At 37.8% G+C, this 21348-nt stretch overlaps 1 pseudogene; it reads right to left on the bottom strand.

The window, feature by feature from the left end:
- Positions 1-577: 577 nt before the first annotated feature.
- On the bottom strand, positions 578-1495 carry LOC101139265 (mitochondrial carrier homolog 2-like; annotated as a pseudogene).
- Between the last annotated feature and the right edge of the window lie 19853 nt (positions 1496-21348).

The following is a 21348-nucleotide window of genomic DNA, read 5'->3' as shown; positions in this document are numbered from 1 at the left end:
CAACTTCAACTGCGTTGTCGATGCCTCCTGAAAAGAATTATCTGGGCTCCAATCAGGGCCACTTAAAAACTTTCACTGTCATAGGGCCTTTGCCTTTCTACTTTCTTCTCACTCTCCAGATTGTTCCCTATTTCACAGAAACAATAAAGGCAAACAGAGGGAAATTCTTTGAAAGTCCTGAGTCCCTCCCAACATTATAAAGCTATCCCTAAGGAAAACCTGTTCAGGAGATTCTCTGCACCCCATTCTCTCCTGTTTCCCTAGAGACTTTGCTCCATCTGTTAGCCACTTTCAAATATAGGTTCTTTGTTGGATCTTCTTGTCATCATTTAAGCGTTCTAGCCTCTTTCATCTTAAAAAACAAAAACAAAAAAAACCCAAATCCTCCATTAATCATACATTCTCTTCTAGTTACTATCTCTCTCTCTCTCTGTCTCTCTCTCTCTGTCTCTCTTTATTTTTCCAGCTAAGTTGCTGACTTCACCTTGCACTACCTGCTCACTCATAACCCTTTGCAGTCTGTTTTTTTCCCCAAGATTAAATGATTGTTATAAAAGTGCATCACACTGTATGGAAATCAACATTTTCTGCCATAATTTTGTGCATCTAGGACTATAGAAATGTCACTGTCTCTGCCCCATATCTTCAAATCACACGAATAAGTCTTCCTTAAGAGGACCTTCTGGAAAAACAAGCTATTTCCTGGGCTTATATTTCCCTGCTTTTGTAGCATGCATCAACAATCTATCCATGCAGTATACATTGGGGAGTAAGGAGGGCATCCACCAGCAAAACCACAGTTGTTGACAGCCATAAGATTAGAGACAAGCACAAAGGGACAGGTCAACATGCCAGCAAAAATCTTGTGACAGCTTGAGAATAACTCTATTTCATTCATGGTAGAAACCCTGCTGTCCAGTGCATAGGTATTGATGAGGTAGGCCAGTGAGCTACACAGCCGCAAAGAAATGATGTCACCTAGGAGGTGAGGAACCAGTCCTGGGAAAAACCCTAGGATGCCCTCTTTCTGATAGATGGTTATGAAGTCGCAAAGTCCACAGTACTTAGGTCCTCTGCCAATGAATTGTACCACAGGTCTCAGAGTGATCACATGGAAGGGATATGTGATGAGGATAGCAGCAGAATGAGCCATCATCTCTCAAGCTGTCTCCTTGATAACTCAAAGGAAGATGAAACTTCCTTACGTACATTTCCAGGTCCACATCACACTCCTGGGAATGCTGTAAAACTTTTCCATGGGCCACAGTTTGCAGGCCTCCCGAACACAGTCTTGGAGTTAAGCATGTGAAAAACCCATACCTCTCATTGATACTGGCAATGTGTTGAGTGTAACAAAAGAGACCAGGAAGCTGAAATAGTTGCCATCCAAAAATATTGCATCCTATTTTTGGAGGAAGAGGCTTATATCCCGCGTGAGCAGCTGGGACAGGATGGTGAGACCAGAACCAAGGAGGACTTGACTTGTGTCTGCCATGATGGCACCTGCTGCAGTCTGGCTTTATTTTTAATCTTTCTACTGAAATTACTCTGGCTGGTGGTTCTCAACTTGGGGTGATTTTCATCCTAAGGGACATTTGGCAATGTCTGGAGACAATTTAGGTTGGCACAAATGGGAGATGGACAGGGGAAATGGGGTTGGTCCTGTCATCTAATGTGTAGAGGCTAAGGATTTTGCTAATCATTCCATCATACACACGACAGCCCCCCATCATAAAGTTATTCAGCCTTATGTGTCAATGGTGCCAAGGTTGAGAAACTTGCTCTAGACAAAAAGTCTCCATTGAGTTCCTCATGGCTAAAGTCAAATGACTGTTCCAGCTCTTATCTTCTCGACCTCTGTGAAGTGTGGGGCACCATTGTGACTCTGCCTTCTTAAAACCATATCCTCCTCTGGCTTCTCTATCACTGATTTTTTCTGTGTACCCTCTTACTTCTCTGACTGCTCCTGTTCATCATCCTCATTTGTCTAAATTTTGAATATAACTGTTTTTTAGAGATCCAGCCTCAATTTTCTTCTTACCTTCCACACTGTTCTTAGATGATTTTGTTTACTCCTATGACATTAACTTGTGAATATACACTGATGTCTTCCAGGTCCATATCAAAACTCACACAATCTCCTGCCTATGAACATCTCACATATGCCAAACTGAACTCCTGAGTGGACTGCCCTTCCTCCCTAAACTATGTGTTTCTATTTCCCTAGCCAGGGATGGCACGACCACCAACCCAGCAGCCCACATCCAGAAACCTGGTGGGGACTCTTCAGTCCTCCTTTTCATTTAATCAGATGTTCCACAAATCTTCATCTCCTATTATTTATCTCTTGTTTATTTCTCTTAAATCTATCTGCTTATCTCTGTTCTCAATCCAAGCACCTGTATTACTACAGCAGCCTCCCAATTACTTTTCTTAACAAATCTTTTTCCCGTTCAATCTATCTTATAAGTTGTATTTATAATGATCTTTCCAAAATGCAAATCAAGTTAGATCTATATCTAAAATCCTTCAATCCTTTTCCTTGTCTAAGAAAAGGCTAAATTTCTAGATGTGGCCTAAAAAGCCATTCATGATGACAACCTCTGGAGAGTTAGTCCACATCTTATTTATTTCGCTATAGTACAGTGCTCAGTACATATTAGTGGGATACATAAATAAATGAAAGAACAAATTTCTGGAGAAAAAGCTATCACATACATGTATTTCCTTAGTGTCAAAAGCTAAAATTAATTTTATATGTCTCCTTTATAATTATGTGAGTACTTTTCTATCGAATCATAAATAAGAAACTAATGTTATACTGGATATCATGAGAAGTAGGCTCAAAATTGAGAAATGAAAATAAAATATATTTTAAACAAATGCTTACAAGTGAAATTATTATGCCAGTTTTACATCTTCAAGGTTGTGATGCATGTTTCCAAATTGTTTTAAAAGATATGGTCCGTGTTTAGAACACCAACCATTGCAGGTTAAAATCTTTGAAGGTGAAGTATTGTGATGTCTGCAACTAACTTTCAGGTGGTACAACAAAAATGTTATATATATTACACATATAAACACACATATTTGTATATACATAAACCCACAGATACACACACACATGCACACATGGAGTAAGAGAGAGAAAGAGAAAGAAAAGAGACAGAGAGAAAGAGAAAGCAAATATGACAAATATTTACAGCACAGACATATTAGGATTTGTCAGAGAAATAGAACCAATAGAATACGTGTATATATGTGTGTGTGTGGGTGTGTGTATAATACATACACACACATATATATGTACGTATATATATACACACAGATATATATGCGTGTGTATTTATATTTGTTTATATTTATATTTATATACATTTATGTTTATTATGAGGAATTGGCTCATGCAATTATGGGGGCTGAGAGGTCTCATAATCTGCCATCTACAACCTGGAGACCCAGGGAAGCCCATGGTGTAATTCCAATCCAAGCCTGAAGGCTTGAGAACCAGAAGAGCTGATGGTGTCAATATAAGCCCAAGGGCAGAAGATCAGTGTGCAAATCAAGCAGGCAGGTAGGAAGCAAAAAGAATGAAATCCTCCTTCACTCTTTGTTTTATTCAGTAGAAAGGCAAAGGTCCTCAACTGATTGGATGAGGCCCACCGCCACTAGGACAGGGGCAAGTCTTCTTTACTGAGGTCACTGACTCAAATATCAGTCTCATCTGGAAGCCTGCTCGTGGACAAACTCAGAAATAATGTTTATTCTGGGCTCCACTTGGCCCAGGGAAGTTGACACAGAATAGGTGAGGGATATGTGGGTGTTCATTTTACTATATTTTTAGATTTTCTACTGGTTTAAAAATTATCAGAAGAAAACCTTAGTAAAAAGAACACCAACAGCAGTGTTTGAAGTTGTACAATTTTAAACAATCTCAACAACACTAACATTGTAATAATTTTGAAAAAACTTTTGCTGATTTAATAGAAAAAGTTATACATAATTTTTTGATTTCTTATGAAATTGAATCTTTTCACATTTGTTGGGGATTTTCTTTCTGTTTTTGTGAAGTCTTTGCCTATGTTTCGCCTGGAGGGTTTATTTCTTAAGAGCCACATATATATAAACTATATTTATACTTCGATTGATCAACAGGTAACCCTGAAGCATATATCTTTATGTAAGAATTTCAAATATGATAAAGAAAGTGCACAAGCCAATGGAAAAGGGGTGAACTGGAAAATCTGGCAAATTCTCTTTCACACACAAATATGTGAGATTTTTTTTTTACCATATTGCACACTAAGATAAATACCAAAGTTAATGCTATGTGATTAAAATGTTGATTGCAAATAAGTGTGAAATCCTGAAAAAGTTAAAACAAATTAGATAATTATTCATTGATCTTGGGCTTGAAATCAGGACTTTGTAAAAAAAACAATGGAAGAAAAAGCAAAGAAAAAATTGGCAATATATTTGATTTCATACAAACTTAAAAAAATACATAACCATCAAAGAGTTAAAATCCTTATTATAAAGGGAACTCTTAAAATCAATACAAATAATAATGTCACAATAGAGAAATATTAAAATAAAAACCTCAAACCACAAGGAAGAGAATTCAGTAATAAAAGAAGAAATCTAAATGTCTTAAAAGCATATGAGCAGACACCTTTAAAAAGAGAATATAGGGTATTAGTTCAGCTGGCTCATGGCAGTTTGTGTTGAGTGAGATTCAATCTTAGCTGTTGACAGTCCAGAAAACTGGCAATAATGCCTTCGGAAATGTTAACATAATACAGATCAATATCCCTTATCCAAAATGCTTGGGACCAGAAGTGTTTCAGACACTGGATATTTTTTCAGGTTTTGGGAATATTTGCATATGCATAATGAGATATCTTGGGCATGGGATCCAAGTCTGAACATGAAATTTATTACACACCTTATACACATAACCTGAAGGTAATTTCATACAATATTTTTTGATAATATTATGCACAAAACAAAGTTTTGACATGAGGTTAGATGTGGAATTTTCTACTTGTGGCATCATGTTGACCCTCAAAGAGCTTCAGATTTTGGAGCATTTCGGATTTCGAATTTTCAGATTAGGGATGCTCAACCTGAACTCAGCTTTCTGTTAGAAAGCGCAGCCAGCAAAGAGCTGCAGATCATCCAGGCATTCTTGGTACTGGTCAGGCCCTTAGTAGAGTAATGTGATCAATATGGGAATCCACCCTTTAAAACGCACATATAGAAATTAAAGAGGGTTTCCTAAGGAGCACTACAAAAATAATTATGAAGAAAATCAAACCAGTGGGGGAAAATTAAGGAGATTATATTTATTTAGTCTAGACAGGAAAAAGCTAAATCATGAATAAATAGTTACCTTTAAGTATATATGTATGTGAAAAAAGATTATCCTAAGGAAAGCTAAATTATTCTATCTCTATGATAGACAATAAACTAAGAGGGATATGGTTAAATTGCACTAAGAGACTCTAATTAACTTTAGGTCTTGCAAAACTCCAGGGAAGACTAACAAAGAAACAAAGGAATTCCTGTCTTTGTATATCTTTCTGAGCAATTTAGACAACTGCCTATCTTGTGGCTTCATTATAGAATAACAGGTGGCTGGGCCCTTGATTACAATTATAGGTTTACAGAATCTTAGAGCTGAAAAATAGCCTCAGTAGATTAAAGTTTCTCTTTTATATGTTTGTAGATTTCCGTTGCCACCCACTCACCAATAGCATATACAAAGGAAAGTATAAGATGTGAAGCTTTGCAGGTTAGAGTTCTATCATAGTTAAGTGACTGGAGCTTTTAAAAGTGTCTGCTCAAATAATGCGAACGGATCTTGGTTGTATGGTATGAAAAAACAAACTAGGGCAGTAAACTAGGGCAGAACAGTGTAGTATTGTTGTTCTTCAGTTGCTTTTTTCAGGTTACAGATGAAAACTAGTCTTTTATCCCAAGAAAAATGTGTATGAGTGCGTGCAACCATTCATGATACCCAGATGCCCAAATTTAGTGATCAAGGTGGAGTCAGTGTGGTAGAGTTCTTAAGAGCTCTGCAGTTGGATTTCTTATATTTATATCTACACTGAAATCCTCCCTTTTATACTTACTAGCCTGTGGTCTTAAGAATGTTAGTTAAATTCTCCAAGTCTGTTTACTCATTTCTAAAATGGGGATAGCTTATCTTATGCATGAGATTTTTCTTGGTGAAAATCAAGTGACAAGATAAAAATTTAAAGAAATTAAGAAGTAAATGACCTGACATAGCAGAGGCTACACAAAAGTGTTTTTCCAATTGCAAGTTGTGATCCAGTGCAGGAGTTTGGTAGTAAAAATTGATCCAATAGGTCATAATTGATGTTAAAAACTGAAATAGAATAGAAAATATTCATTGCACTTAGTAATCATAAATATTGCTTGGGATAATGTATTCTGTATGATATGTTTGTTTGTATGAGAGAGTTGTGGAACACTTGTGTACTTGGAAGCAATGTAAAATATTTCTGGCTGGGCATAATGGGTCATGTGTATAATGCCAACATTTTGAGAGGCCAAGGCGGGAGAGTTGCTTGAGGCCAGGAGTTCAAGACCAGCCTGGGCAGTGTAATGAGACCCCTGTCCCTACAGAACAATTAAAAATCAGCTGAGCAAGCACGATGGCTTATGCCTCCAGTGCCAGCTACTAGGAGAGGTTGTGGCAGGAGGATTGCTTGAGCCCTGGAGTCCAAGGCTACAGTGATCTATGATCACATCACCTAAGTCCAGCCTGGGTGACAGAGCAAGACTCTGTCTCCAATCAATCAATCAAACAATAACTAACTAACTAAATAAAATATTTCTTGAGGGTCATGGTAAAAAAAAAGCTTATAGTTATTACAGTTTATTATTTTTGTGTTTTTTGTCCTAACCCTTTGTTTTATTTCCCTAGTGGTTGCTGTAGGATCATAATATACATTCCACCCCTCCACTGTCTAGTCTGAAATAACATAACACTACCTCACAAAAAAGGCAACAATCCTACAACAATATGCCTCCAACCATCTTCTCTGGCCTTGGGTGCCATGATCTGCATACATTTTACTTCTGCATACATTTTCCTGTTTCTACCAAATTTTGTCATCACTTTTGCTTTTAGCAGTTCACTTGCACCAAACAAGTTGAGAAAAAAGAAAACATTCACATTTACGATCTCTGGTGCTCATCAGTGTTTCTTCTAGATCTGATCCTTTATCTTCCACCATCTTTACACAATCTAAAGTCCCCATTTAACATCCTCTGTAGTATGGGTCTTCTGGCAATAAACTATCTCAGCCTTGATAATCGGAGAACATCTCTGTCTCATCCCCACAAATAAAGGGCAGCTTTTCTGGTTATAAAACTCCAGAATGACAATTTCCCTTCTTCAGCACGTCAAAGCTGCTGCTCCATTGCAGTCTGGCTTACTTTGCTTTAGATGAAAAGTCAGTGAACCTCCCCATCGTTGTTCCCTCTATGTAACATCGCCTCTTCTCTCGTTGAACCTAAGATTTTATCTTTATACTGGGTTTTCAGCAGTTTGACCATAATGTGCTTCATTGTTGTTTGGCTTGTGTTCATTCTGCTTGATTTTTATTGAGGTTTTTTCATCCTGGGGTGGCTATTTCTAATCATATTGAAAGGTGCTCAGCCATTACCTCTTCAAACATTTCTCTTTCTCCTTTCCTTCTGACACTTCAAATGCACTAGACTAGTTAATTTGATCCCTCGGGACATTGGTCCTCCCTCCCTCCCTCCTTCCTTCCTTCTTTCCTTCCTTCCTTCCAGGCAGGGTCTTGCTCTGTTGCCCAGGCTGGAGTGCAGTGGCATGTTTATAGCCCACTGCAGCCCTAAACTCCAGGATTCAAGCGATCCTCGTGCCTCAGCCTCTTGAGTAGCTATGACTACAGGTGTGCACCACCAAGCCTGGCTAATTTTCAAACTTTTTTTTTTCTTTGGTAGAAATGTGGTCTTGCTATGTTGCCCATGCAGGTCTTGAACTCCTGGCCTCAAGTGATCCTCCTACCTTGGCCTACAAATGTGTTGGGATTATGGGAGTGAGTCACTGCACCTGGCCCCTTTTTTCCTTTCAATCATCTTCATCTCTGAGATTCAGGCTATAAAGTCTCTACTAATCTATTTTCAAGTTCATTTTTACTGCCTTCTGAAGTGTAAAATCTTCTCCTATTAGTTTGGATCCACTGAGAATCAGATGCAAAGATGGGGTTAGACTTCCAAAAGATATATTTGGGAAATGTCTGTGAAGGATAAAAGATGAGGAAACAGAAGAAAATAGAGAGAGCCTTCAGGCCATGATTAAATTTCATACCTATAGGAGAGAAGGGAAAGGAAGGAGGATTGTGTTGATAAGGTCTAGGAATGCTGCAAAGATCTAAAAACAGTTTTGCCAGACTGATGGGAATTTCTTAATCAAAGTCACCCACTGGAGACATCCAACAGCTCACAGGAGTGGGCTTGCATTAATGGCTCTATCATTCTTAGCTACTGGCTGGATTAGCCTATTGAGGCTTGTCTTGGTGTGAATGCTACAGTAGATCCATAGAAATAATAGCTGAGCTATCAGTCAATTTTTCTCCCCAGAGTAGGAGATCTGAACAGTACATATTTATGGCTAACCTACTGTTCTTAAGTTTCTTTAATAAATAATGTATTAGATATTTTATTCCTGTAGTCCTATAATTTTCCATTTGGCTCTTTTTTAGTGTTTCTATTTTTTTCCCCCTAAGAAAACTCTACTTATTCATTCATTGCATCTACTTTTCCTGTATATTTTAAAAAGATATTTATAAAAAATTTTTTAACATCTTTCTCTGCTAATTCCAACAGTTGGGTCATCTGTTGGTTTGATTCTAGTGACTATAGTTTCTTTTAAATATAAGATCACATTTTCCTGTTTCTTTGCATGTCTTATACTTATTTAATGGTATTCTGGATATTGTATATAAAAGAACAACAGAGACTGAAGTACATTATTTTTTGTTTTGTTTATTATCCAGAGAGTGTAACTTCTGCTGAAGGAACTAATTGTTTAGCTCTCTCCTAGAAGGGGGTTGAGCTGGTACTGAATCATAGCTTTAATTAAATTGAATTCACCTGTGATTAACCACACTCCCAACCTCCTTTGAAGACTTTTTAACCATGTCAATATTTAAACTGGAAGGAGGCTGGGCTGTAGCTTCACCTCAGAATTCAATCTGACATATACTTGGAATCCAAGCATCATGAGAATGTGAGAGATGATGTGATTATGTTCTTTTTCCAGCCTGTCCTCTACTATCTCCTTCTCACTATAATTTGGAGGTTGGGGAAGAGGAGAGTACTGTTGGGCTGAGCAATTTGCTTTTCATCTGGGACTCTATCAGACTCTAGTCTTCCCTGCCAGCATTCACTGTTGAATAAGGGCTGGTTGATTTCTCCTCCTGTATTAGTCTGTTCTTATGTTGCTAATAAAGACATACCCAACACCGGGTGATTTATAAAGGGAAGAGGTTTGATTGACTCACAGTTCCACATGGATAGAGAGGCTTCACAATTATGGTGGAAGGTAAATGAGGAGCAAAGTCATGTCTCACATGGTGGCAGGCAAAGAGGGCGTGTGGAGGGGAACTGCCTTTTATAAACCCTCAGATCTTATGAGACTTATTTACTATCATGAAAAGAGCATGAGAAAAACCGGCCTCCACGATTCAATTACGTCCTACTGGGTTCCTCCCATGACATGTGGGGATTATGGGAGGTAAAATTCAAGATGAGATTTGGGTGGGGACACAGAGCCAAACCATATCACCTCCTTCACTGAAAATCTCCTGAACTGCAAGAAGCTGGTTTCTCCATCCATCTAGATAGAGACTAGGGGCTCACCTGCAGGAATGAGAACTTATGTACTCTTTCCTCATTTAAAAAGGGATTGATTGCCTGGCTTTGCAATTCAGTTCATCAAGGCTTACTTGCATCTGCCACTCCTTGCTATTCTCACAGAAACATATAATTTTTATTTTATGCAGGCTTTTCTTACTGGTACCATAGATGTAAATATCTTTTGTATCTTTATATCTCTTACTCAAAAGCAGAAATTTATTACTGTTTGATACCTATTGTCAAATCTCAATGGAAAACATTATGTTATAATCTTTGTCATGGTTTGTTCAGGCTGCTATAACAGGATATCATAAACTGGGTGGCTTATAAACAACAGAAATTTGTTTCTCACAGTTCTAGAGGCTGGGACATCCACAATCAAGGTGCCAGCAGATTCAGTGTCTGATGAGGGTCCAATTTTTGGATCATAGTTGGCTGTCTTTTTGCTGTTTTCTCCCATGGCAGAAGGGGTAAAGGAGTTCTGCTGAGTCTATTTTTATTATTGGGATACTAATCCCACTCATGAGGGTTCTCCTCTAATGACCTAATTACCTACCAAACACTCCACCTCCTAATACCATCATAGTGAGGATTAGGATTTCAACATAAGAATTTTGGAGTGTCACAAACAATGTCTATAACAGTGTTACATCTTCAACTTTGGCTACTTTTTTTTGATTCATATGAAACTTTCAGTAGGTTGCAAGCCTTCAAAATGATGACAAGAGTCTACTCTACAGGAAATTTATTTTGTATTTTTAAAAATATTATTGCAAAATCTACAATAGGTAACATTACAAAGAACATCATCAAATGAAGAAAGTCACTTATGATTTTCTCAGAATAATTTCTTAGAACAGAAATTGCTGGGTCAAGGTTGCAGGCATTTCAAAGCCTTGATAAATACATGATCAACATACCTTCTGGAAGATTTGTACCAATATTCACCTTAACCAGTGCTGGAACAGATATGTTTTCCTCTAATCACACCCAATTAAAAAATCTTTTTAAGGTAAGTTTGATAGTTTAAAAAGATTCTTCCTTTCAACATTTCTTTTTATAATTAGTGAGGCTGAGCATCAACATGATGTCCACAAGTCCTTCTGTGAAAGGATTTTTCCTTCACTACTTCTTCAGCCTCCTCATCCTCCACTCTTCCCTGACTTTTCAAAGTTGCAGCCACATGGGCCTTATTTCAGTGCTCAAATGGGCCAAACTCTTTCCTGCTTTGAAAATTTTACCTGTGCTCTTCCCTCTGCCTAGAACACTCCATCCCAAAATCTTTGCATAGCCAGATCCTTGTTATGATTCTAGCATGACTGCATATGTCACTTCCTGAGGTTTTCCCTGAGTTTCTATTCTAAAGAAGCCTGGTCTCTTTCTTCATGCCATTGATCAAAATTTGATAGTATCCTGCTCCATAATTTATCTGTTAATTTTCTGTCTCCTATCACTAAGAAGTAAGCCAAGGGAGAGAAGGAAACTTGTGTGTTTTTTCCACTGTTGCACCCCCAAATTTAGAGGAGTGCCTGTCGCATAAGAGATACTCAAAAAATACATTGAATGAATAAATGTTTTTATGTTTACTGAAAGTTTGTATTTATGCTTTGAGGAGCACTTTGGACTGAATTGTTTGTCTCCTAAATGTATAGGTTAAATCTCTAGCGTCCAGTGCGATCGTATTTGTTGGTGGGGCCTTTAGGAGATGATTAGTTTAGACAAGATCATAAGGGTGGGCCTCATGACGGGATTAGTTCCTGCATAAGAAGAGAAAGAGACACCAGAGCTCTCTTTCTCCCTGTCAGGTGAGGATATAATGAAAAGGCGGCCATCTACAAGCCAAAATGAGAGCCCTCACCAGAAACCTTTCGTGCTGGAACCCTAATCTCAGGCTTCCAGCCTCCAGGACTGTGAGAAAATCAATGTCTGTTGTTTAAGCCACCCAGTCTATAATATTTTAATATTTTGTTATGGCAGCCCAAGAAGACAAAGACAAGGAGTATATAAGCACATACATTTTCCACCTTTGCTCTTGGGATCTATCTTTCTCTCTCTCTCTCTCTCTTTCTTTCTTTCTTTCTTTCTTTTCTTTTTCTTCTTTCTCCTTCCTTTCTCTCCTTTTCTTTCTTTGTTTCTTTCTTTCTTTGTTTCTTTCTTTCTTTGTTTCTTTGTTTCTTTCTTTCTTTCTTTCTTTTTTTGTAAGATACAGCTTACTCTTTTAGTTTTTCAACGGATTTTCAGAGAATTGATGAGTGAAGTCCATCTCAGAGCGGCACCTGCTGATGCATCTCCTGATTCACCAGGAAATCTTATTGCTCTGTGCTATGAAATGATGGATGAGTTTGTACTGTACATGTATCTATAGTTGAACTTGATGCTATTTAGTGTTAATAGACTATTATTCATTAAAATTTGGCACCCAGACATAATTAAAGGTCTGAGGTCAACAAGTTTGCTCGTTTCAAAACATCTCTGTCTGGTTCTTCCAGTTGCTCATTCCCAGTAATGCTTGGTGATCTGAGACAGAGAGAATCACTGTCTCCTCTGTGTTTTCTCGGTACTGCTTGAGTAACCTTTAACATCACATGATTTTTGCTTGGCTATTATTCTCCCTCTCCAGCATGTCACCTTCTTCTTTTTCTACCACAGTGAACTCCACCAAAACCTACCTCATGTATCATCTCCTTTGAGAATCCTTTCCGAGACCTTTTAGACAGGAGTCAACAAACTTTTTCTGTAAAGGGCCAGATAGTAAATAATTTAGGCTTTGTGAGCCAGTGTAGTGTGAACGCTGCCATATATAAGACGTAAATGAATTTGCCTGGCTATGTTCCCATAAACACTTAATTTACAAAAAACAGGTCGGATTGTAGTTTGCTGATCTCTCTTCAAAAGAATTAGTAGACCTAAATTATTGTGCTTTTGAAATTGTTAGGTATATGGTTGTTCATTTGGGCTACTTTGAACATAGTTACAGTGCATTTTGCTCTGTTTCTGGCACATGTATTGGACATGCAATAATTCTTTGCAGAAAAAAATGAAAGGAAGAAAATATAAGATAACTGTAGAAATGGAGAGACAGAAGCAAGTGAGAAAGTTACTATATTTGATAAAATAAATAATGCTAATGACTACAACAGATAAAAGCCCAAACCTCCGTGTCTTAACACAACAAAGATTTATTTTTTGCTCATATCATAGTTCAATGGTGAATGACAAGGTGAAATGATAGAGTCTGTTCCACACAGTCATTCAGGAACCCAGGGTCTTCCATCTAATGGCTTCACCACATACTCTAAATCCTCAGTCCTCTCCATTCAGCTAGGGAAAGAGAACTAGTTTCACAGGTGCAAGGTTTTTATGGCCGAGGACTGGATATGGTACGCATCACGTTTGCCCACACTGTTGGTAAGATCTCAGCCACAGGTACCACCCAACCATAAGGGAGGCTGAAAAATATATTCCGGTTTGTGCCTAGGAAGAAGGGGGGAATATGGCTATTGGTAAGCACTAGCAGTTTAGTTTGGACTGCTTTAAAAGAAGGCAATGAAGGGTTAAAGCAGTCTGTATGAGAAAGCCATACCAAATTATTTGCTTCTCAGGGGGAGGAAGGAGGACTTTCAACAATGGCCTACTGGTTAATTTTCTCCATAGAACTTTGCAGCACTCGTAAGTGTTGTCATGTGCAGATAATAAACTATCTTAGATAAATATAGGTGTATGCTAATGTGGGAGGAAAAACACTGATTGGCCATACTCCAAGATACATCAAAACACTCCAGCAGATGTATGGGAATGCATCCGCCCTCGGACTGGGTGAGGTTAGTGGCGTAAGTTTAGTTATTTTAAAGCCCAAGGTACAATTATCAATCTCCTCAAAACAATTTAATCCTAATTTAGTTTCAATTACACTGAGTCTCTTTCTCAGTAGCTGCAATTATGTCATTCAAAATAATCCCACTGGACATTTCTCAGAGTTATTGAGAGTAATTTCTTATCAGAGTTGCTGGAAAGTAGGGGTAAGGATGAGCAGGTAAAGATCTTATATATATTAAAGCAGTTTTAAAGTACTTCATGAAAGAAAGACATTGATAAGGCAAAAGCATGTGGTAATTATAATATTCTTATTATCATTCTTTTAGTTTATTTGTTGCAGTTGACTTGCTTATGGAGTTAAAACACCAGTAATAGTGCTTGCCTAAGGGAGATTAATCTACGAGACTTTTTCTTTATTAGGGGATTACAGGCAAGCTGTTTTCCTGGTGATGCAAAAAGGGATTGTGGGTTCCTTCCAAAATGCTACTTACTTTAAAAGTCTAGTTTTAAGTGGGCTTTCCAGTAGAGTAGATAATTTGGAGATTGATGCGATTTAGCATTCGTTCCTGGGCATTAATTCCTGTTGTCCCTGTGGTGGTTTGTGGTGCAAATTTCAGTATCCAGAATTAGACTTAGGCTGCTGAGCTGAGACTACTTGAAGAAAGCCAGAAAGAAGGTTGGAAACAAACAAACAAACAAAAAAATAACACTACCCTTTCACTTTAGAAGAATGAAACATCTTAACCCAAGTCACACTCCTTAAGTAGGCCCTCCACTTCTTCCATGACTGCTCCAGAAGTATCTAGCGCTGGTCCCACTCAATCTCCAGCAAAGTCATCAGCATTTCATAACTGCTGTCATAACTCTGGGGAGGGTATACAATCCTCCCTATTGCCATACCAAAGAGCATGTATATATTTAGCTCAATAACTAGGCTTAGCAGTTGGGCATAATGGGTTGTTATGACTTCTGGTTTCTGTCCTGTCTTTTCTCTTAAGACATGAGTTATCTTGGCTGACACTAAAAAACGAATAGAATGCAGGTGTAGTGAGAATGAGTGAGGGCTGTAAATTTGTTTTTATCATTGTCGAGTTTTCATTTTCTTTATGTTTAAGGAATTTGCATGTATATCTAAGAATGTAAAATTAACCATTATAAAAAATGAAAATTATGTACATGTACTATTAAAGAATGATTGTGTTAACCAAAGAAAGAGAACACCATCATTAAATAGCTAGTTGAGAGTTGATTTTGGTTTGGAAAGTAGAAGTTCACCGGAGAATTCCCAGGGAAGTGGGTGCTACATTAACTGGGCACTGGGAAACACAATAGCCTCTCAGTAGATGATAGTCATTGGTAATGACTGAGTGTTCACCATGTCCTGGGCACTGTTTTAATAACCCTATGACATGAGAACTATAGTATAGGCACTATGATTCTCATTTTATAGATGAGAAAACTGAGGCACAGGGGATTTATGGATTTTGTCTAAGTTTGTAAAATAAGCTCAGAGCCAGAATTCAAACCCATCCAGAATGGCTCCAGGATGCCACTCTGGATAACCTCTCTTACACTCTATTGTCACCAGCTTGGCATATGGGTCCCCTTCCCTGGGTCCCTTTTCATTTTCCTTTTTTTTGGGGGGGGGGGTGTAGTTCTAAGAAAAGAAGGGACTATTCTTTTTCATGTAATACTCACAGCTTTTCTTCTCCTGTTCAGATAGCAGCCCCAGCTCCAGGTGGAAAGGACAGCTTACTCATCAAGGGGGTTACAGTGTCTGCAGCCTGTACTGAGTCAGAGTGTCTGAGAGAGGTAAGGAGACTCTAGCCCAGTGTTGAAAGGGGAAACAAAGGGACTTCTCTCCTCTTCAAATGCCCCCAAAGGGCTTCAGAGCAGGTTAGCTGGGATGATTGCCTTGAAGCAGGTTGAAGAAACATTTTTATCGAGGATAATTAAACAGAGATAACTACTGTCCACCCCCTGTTCTCTCTCTCTCTCTCTCACACACACACACACACACACACACACACACACACAGAGTACATGATAGTCATATATGTTTGAATGTTCATATGTCAGCATTAATAAATTGATACTTGCTAGCATTGTGGTTGCATGGAGCAAATGAAAATTATTACAACTTGATATGGTTTGGATCTGTGTCCCCACCCTAATCTCATGTTGAATGGTAACCCCCCAGTGTTGGAGGTGGGCCTGGTGGGAGGTAATTGGATCATGGGGGTGGATTTCACCTTTGGTGATAGTGAGGAAGTTCTCGTGAGATCTAGTCATTTAAAAGTGTGTGGCACCTCTCTGCCTCTCTCTCTCGGTCCTGCTTCTGCCATGTGAGATGCCTACTCCCACTTTGCCTTCTGCCATGAGTAAAAAAGCTCCCTGAGGATTTCCAGAAGCAGCAGCTGCTATGTTTCCTGGAGTGAACCTGAACTTCCCCAGAAGCAGAAGCCCTAAGCTTCCTGTAGTGAAGCCTGTGAAACTGTGAGCCAATTAAACCTCTTTTCTTTATAAATTACCCAGTCTCAGGCATTTCTTTATAGCAGTGCAAGAACAGACTAATGCACAGCTTGAATATTTCTGCCCTCTTTGCACAAGAAATAAGAGAAGTAATAGTCTAGGACATGTAGCAGGACTTCTTTCACCTTTGGTGTCAAACCACCCTATAAGAAATGTTTAGAAATACACCTGTGGAAACATAAGTTATATGTTGTAGATTATTCAAGTCAAAAAGACTGATGTATAAGAAGTGTGCCAGACGTGTCCATACTGATGAAAGTAGTCTTCCTGTAGTAAAGATTGGAAGGCTTTTTCCAATCTTTTTGCTTTTTCCAATGTTCATGTGCTTTTTCCAATGTTCTTGCCCATAGTTAATCAAATTTTCTTTGAAATAAGAGAAAAAATGATAAATGTTTGAGCTGATGGATATCTTTACCCTAATTTGATCATTGCACATTGTATGCACATATCAAAACATCACACGTACTCCATAAATATGTACAATTACTGTGTATCAATTTTAAAAATCTAAAAAAAAACTTTATTTATTTTCTTCTTCTTTTTTTTGAGACTCTCACTAGGTCACCAGGCTGGAGTGCAGTGGTGCGATCTCGGCTCACTGCAACCTCCGCCTCCCGGGTTCAAACAATTCTCCTGCCTCAGCCTCCCAAGTAGCTGGGACTACAGGTGTGCACCAGCACACCCAGCTAAATTTTGTATTTTTAGTAGAGATGAGGTTTCACCATGTTGGCCAGGATGGTCTTGATCGCTTGATCTTGTGATCTGCCCGCCTCGGCCTCCCAAAGTGCTGGGATTACAGGTGCACCTGGCCTTTTTTGAAATATTTTATAGAGCCTGATTAATATTATTTCCAAGTGATCTTCATTGGTGACAGATCATTGCCCTTTTAAGATAAATTTTATTTCTTTAATAGGAAGAAATAATCAGGAGTTGAGATTAAACAAAAATATGGGTGACAAAAGTGATAAGACTTTTGGTGAAACACAGGGTGTGGCTATAATTAAATCAAATTTAATTGTGTAAACTCATTGCTCAAAAGGCAGTTTCCAAAAAGTGAATAATACATGAACAACCAACATTGTGTGGAACTGTGGCAGCACTGAGTCTGTGGCCCCTTGAGGTGTCACTTGACTAAAAAGCAATTTTTTGTGTGTCTGAATTATTTCAAGGGTGTTTATAAGACTCAGTTTTGTGTATATATCATATACACATAAGCAATAGTTCCAGCATATGCAGATTTTGTAATAGGAAAATGAATGTATTAAAATTGATAAAAGAAAAGTCAAACGAAGTCAGCAACTCTGGTTTAGAGAAAATTTTACTATAAAGTTCTGTCTTTCTATTTTGTACCTCATGTATAATCCTTTGGCTTTAAGGATATTTCAAATGAGTGAGAGTAATACAAGGTTACTCTGAGTAGAAAATAAACTATGGAGTTCTCTTAATATTAAGCTTACTACATGAGTAGCAAGTCTTTTTTCCCCATAGCACGGGAGGAAAAAGAGCATACTTTAGGCATTTCTAGTAAGATTTCACTTTTTAAATTGCTACTAGATTGGAAACTTCAAAGGTTTATTCTATAGTTTTGAATCCTAATTGAAAGGTTCACATTTTATGCTTGTTACTCCTGTGTTTGGTTTTGGAAAATGGTGTTTATTTTCCAAGTGACATGGCAGAAAGGAAAGCTCTGGACTAGGAACCAATAGATGAGGGCAAAGTCCTTTCTATACGTTTGTTATTGCTAGATTTGTGATGTTGAACAAGTTCCTCTGTCTATCTGGTCCTCAGTGTTCATATCATTAAAATGAAAGTAATGAACTACAAGATGTCTAAAATTCCACTTAGTTCTAACCTTCAGTGACTTGGTCATCTAAAGTTACAAATTGGGTATTTGAGGTTTTTAATAGCACAGATATCCTAAGACATTGACATCTGGCTTTCAAGAAAAGAGCCAGCTCCATAATTCCATTATTTTCCCATTAATGTTTAAGCTGGGAGAGAGAATGACCTAGCCAAGCACTCACACAATCATTATTCTTATGATGAAGCAACTTAACAACCAGCTTGTGTGTTTCCTGGTTGACATACACAGGAAAATTATCATCATTCCATGCTTAGTGTATTGCTTAATTGATGAACTGTAGTATTTATGGAGTGGTACATTTTGCAATACTCACTTTTTTGATGATTTTAAACTACAGAGCCATTATGGAAAGTCAGCTCTCTTCTGCATGTACACATAATTTACTTTGAATTTCTGTGCAGATCAACCTAATTATAAACATTTTATACTGGAGTAGAGCAATTCAGAACAAAGAGTCATTCATTATATTCATGGTCATGACATTATTAACTGTTTATATTTTTTGTTAGATTTCAAAAATATTATATATAAAATCCTTTTAGCAATCCCTAAGTTCCTAACTCCTCACCCAGGCCTCTTTTACTATATTACAAAGCTACAAAATAAAGTAAAATAGTTGCTGAGAGTAACTCAGTACAACTCTTCAGATTACCAGAAAACCTTTGCAAATTCAGACATCATGGTACATAAATCTAACTGCTCCTACTTCTGGTTTAAATGTGTTTCAGGGACTGATCACTGATATTTCTGCATTGTGTATCAATACTCAGCTTCCCAAAGGTAACTTTAGTGATTAAATAGTAAAGCTAGCTTTGCATATACACTTTTCATTGAATATTTTAGACTGAGCACATATAGGAGGATGGCAATATTGCCTGAAAATATGGAGTAATCCTTGGTAATGTGCACCACAATTCAAATTCAAGAATATTGGGGCAGGAGGGGGCGTTTAACTGGGATTCACCTTGGAATAGAAAGCTCATAGCAAAAAGCCTCTTTAGTAAGATAATTCATACCTTTAAACTGCAAATTGTATGTGAAGGTGGAATTTATGGTCCTAGCAAGCATCAAGGAAAGCTTATGAAACTGAATTGCAGTTGTTCATGGCCAGCTAACCCTGCAGGAAATGGAAATGCACTTTGGTATTCTTAAAACTAAGTGCCAAAGCCCCTCAAATTTCAACTGGCTTTCAAAGAATTTTTAAAGCTTTAGAGGTTTTCAGTTAAGCAAGTTCTTTTACTATTGTAGAGGTATGGAATGAACTCCTAGAAACACTTGTATGTTTAATTTATATTTTGCTTTGAAAACGTAAAAATATATTTATAAATATACATAAAAGGATATATTTATTTATTATACCCATATCTATCATCCTTGCATCTTCCAAAATGGCCTTGAGTAGATTTTGGGTAAGGACAAGGAAAAAATACAAAAAAAGGAAATGAAACAGGAATGGAGAAGGTAGACTGGAGGAGGAAGGAATGTTATGCATTCAACTTTATATGCTTAGCAAAAAGTTTGTATAAACTATTTTTGTCTTCAATAAGTTTCTTTTATGTTTCTCTATGAGACGTTACTATTAAAAATGATATGATGATGAGCTCTGACTATTCTCATTTCAGTACGAATCACCAGATAAAGATCTTTTTTTCCATTTATTTTTTCCTTCCCAGGAAAAGAAATCCCCTTTTAGTTGGTGGGAATCTATTGTTAGTTTTCCTTCTCTAAAATAGAGCCCTCTTGGCACATCCAGCACAGAACTGCAAGGCAAACAGACTTCAGCATGTTTCATGTCGGTGAATGCAGAAGTTAGCCCACTGGCTTCAATAGTTGAGAACTCCGCTTTCTCCCTTCATGACTGCATGTGTGCCTTCCTGAAGCTGTGCACTTATAAAAATGAGGGTTGACCTATCGAAATAGGAACAGACCATTCTTTCATTCAGTGTATAGTTCAGAGTTTGAGTTCAATTAGACAGAGGTTTTGTGGAGAAAAGTGTATCGGTCATTCTTTGCTGGGCTATGCTGCAAGAACAAGTGACCCTCAAATCTCAGTGCTTTGTAAGAGTAAAGCTAATATTTTCCTCATCTTCCATGATGGCTCTCCATCAGTTGTGACTTTGTCCTTCATCCTTTTCACTTTAGGATCCAGATTGACAGAATACCTCCATCTGGGGATGTGGTGTGCCTTGTGTCAGAAGGGAAATGATGGGATCTCACCACGGCTCTCAAATCTTCTGTGCATGTCACTTCCACTCCCATGTCATTTGCCAGATGAAATCACACGGCCAAGACTGACAAGAGGGTAAAATTCTCCTAAATGGAGAGACAGTGGATATTTTGAAAAATAATACAATCTATTAGAGGAAATATGAAACACAATTGTTTAATATCTTGTTCTCTGCTGGAGGACTACAATGCCAGCTCGACCCAAGTCTTGCCAGTCTTTCTCATAATTTATAGCGTTATCTTTGTGACAACAAACCAGAAAATCTGAGGAGCAAGATTTGTGGGAAAATATTTTGTTGGCACTCAGGGTATCAAATATAGTTCAAAAAAGAGGTGTCATGAAGAGACCTTCAGATTATATATAACTCAAAGACTATCTCTTCCAGGAAGCCTCCCTGTATTGACCTAATAGTATACTACTTACTAATAAATAGCATATTGCTTACCATAAAAAGAATTGTCTTTTTATGACACTCCCCCTCGACTGCCCTTACTCCATCAATGAGCTGTTCATCTGGTGCCGATATGAAATGACGAACACAGATTTTGCTGTTTTTTTTTCTTTAACTGATTTGGAAGATATCTAAGAGCAGAGGTTACAATGGAGTGTAGTAAAAGTCATTGCCTAACTGTGAAGTTCTTTAAAATTATGCCAAACACTGACTTGGTTATTCTATTCACTTCTCAGAATGAGAAGATAATTTGGTTTCAAGAGCCTTTATCACTTATCTTCCCTCTCTCCAAGATATAGTGGAAAGCATGTGCAACATTCATTAATTCATTCATTCACTCAACAAAATATTGAGTGCCATTATGCTCCACGCACTAAGCCAGGTGCTGAGCTGTGTCATTAGGTGCTGAAAGTTTCTGCCCTCATGGAGCTTACCTTTTAGTGACAGCGACCCATGCAAATTAAATAATTACACAAGCATATTGGTATAAACCATGATCAACACCAGGAGAAAAATTTACAGTGCTCTAAGACCATATAG

This window comes from Gorilla gorilla, chromosome 10 (genome assembly GCF_029281585.2).
Source record: "Gorilla gorilla gorilla isolate KB3781 chromosome 10, NHGRI_mGorGor1-v2.1_pri, whole genome shotgun sequence".
NCBI lineage: Eukaryota > Metazoa > Chordata > Mammalia > Primates > Hominidae > Gorilla > Gorilla gorilla.
The sequence above is the reverse complement of the archived record's forward strand: the minus strand, read 5'-3'. Positions and strand labels throughout refer to the sequence as shown.